The sequence below is a fragment of the Octopus bimaculoides genome, chromosome 6, assembly GCF_001194135.2.
Source record: "Octopus bimaculoides isolate UCB-OBI-ISO-001 chromosome 6, ASM119413v2, whole genome shotgun sequence".
Classification (NCBI taxonomy): domain Eukaryota; kingdom Metazoa; phylum Mollusca; class Cephalopoda; order Octopoda; family Octopodidae; genus Octopus; species Octopus bimaculoides.
This window is the reverse complement of record NC_068986.1, coordinates 37,490,966-37,492,141: the sequence shown is the minus strand read 5'-3', so window position 1 is coordinate 37,492,141 and position 1,176 is coordinate 37,490,966.

Genomic DNA, 1,176 nt, shown 5'->3' with positions numbered 1-1,176 from the left:
TATATATACAGGTTTTTTTTAGAAGAAAGTTATAAGTCTGACGGTCGGAGAGATGCAAACAGTAAATTATGACGTTTCTGGAAGTGTCCTTCTTCATAAAAATAGATGTAGAGTGAAAAATGAAGAAATAAACTTTGGGGAAATGAATGAATAAATAAATGAATAAATAAATAAATACACGAGTAGAAATGAAGGCGAAAATCGCAAATGTCATTTGTCTACATGGTGTATGTGTAATAAAACTTTTTAAAATGCTGATGTTGGTGCTACAACTTTTTAGCACCAAATTTCGTATGCCTTAGATCGTAAAAAAAAAATAAAGGGCTGTTCAAAATCACTGTATTAATAGACTATATTTTATTTTCGGTAATATATGAATCGAAGAGTAAAACATTAAATATCTGTGTCCCCTCCTCTTCACCTAATGTTCATGGGGATAAAAGGGAGCAGGTACTTTGTGCATTGATAGCCGTTTCCGAAAATTTAAGCGACGTAAATGAAGCGAAAATTGCTGCAACTGGAAATCGAACATCCCTGTACGAAACATGCTCCGTTTCGAGACTTGGAAGTGATGGCGGTGGTGGTGGTGGTGGTGAAGGGGGTAAATGTGGTGGTGGTGATAGCGGTAGAGGTTAATCTCTACGGTGCTCGCATATCCTGAATATGCAATACTCATATTTTTTCCAGTTCATTGCACATCAGTAGATGTTTTGGAGGGGGCGGGGGCCTGGAATTGAACGAATATCTATTTCTATTTAAAAACAAAAATATTAATCCGACATATTTTTTTTTCAGATGTTTATGAAACAAATATATTGCTTCTCTGGGATTTGAGATTTGAGTTGATCAATAATTTGAAATTTTTGGTTGATTATTGTCCTATAATGCACCAGAAAGTGATCAAAAGGAATAATAATGATGGTGATGATGATGGAGATAATGATGGAGATATTGATGATGATGATGATGATGATGATGATGATAATAATAATAATAATAATAATAATAATAATAATAATAATAATAATAGTAAATGAAAGTTATGTGAATGAAATAGCATTGCTGACTCATTTCCATGTTTCAAATGCATATTGTGCATACATACATACACACACACACACACACACACACACACACATATATATATATATATATATATTATACATATGTATGATA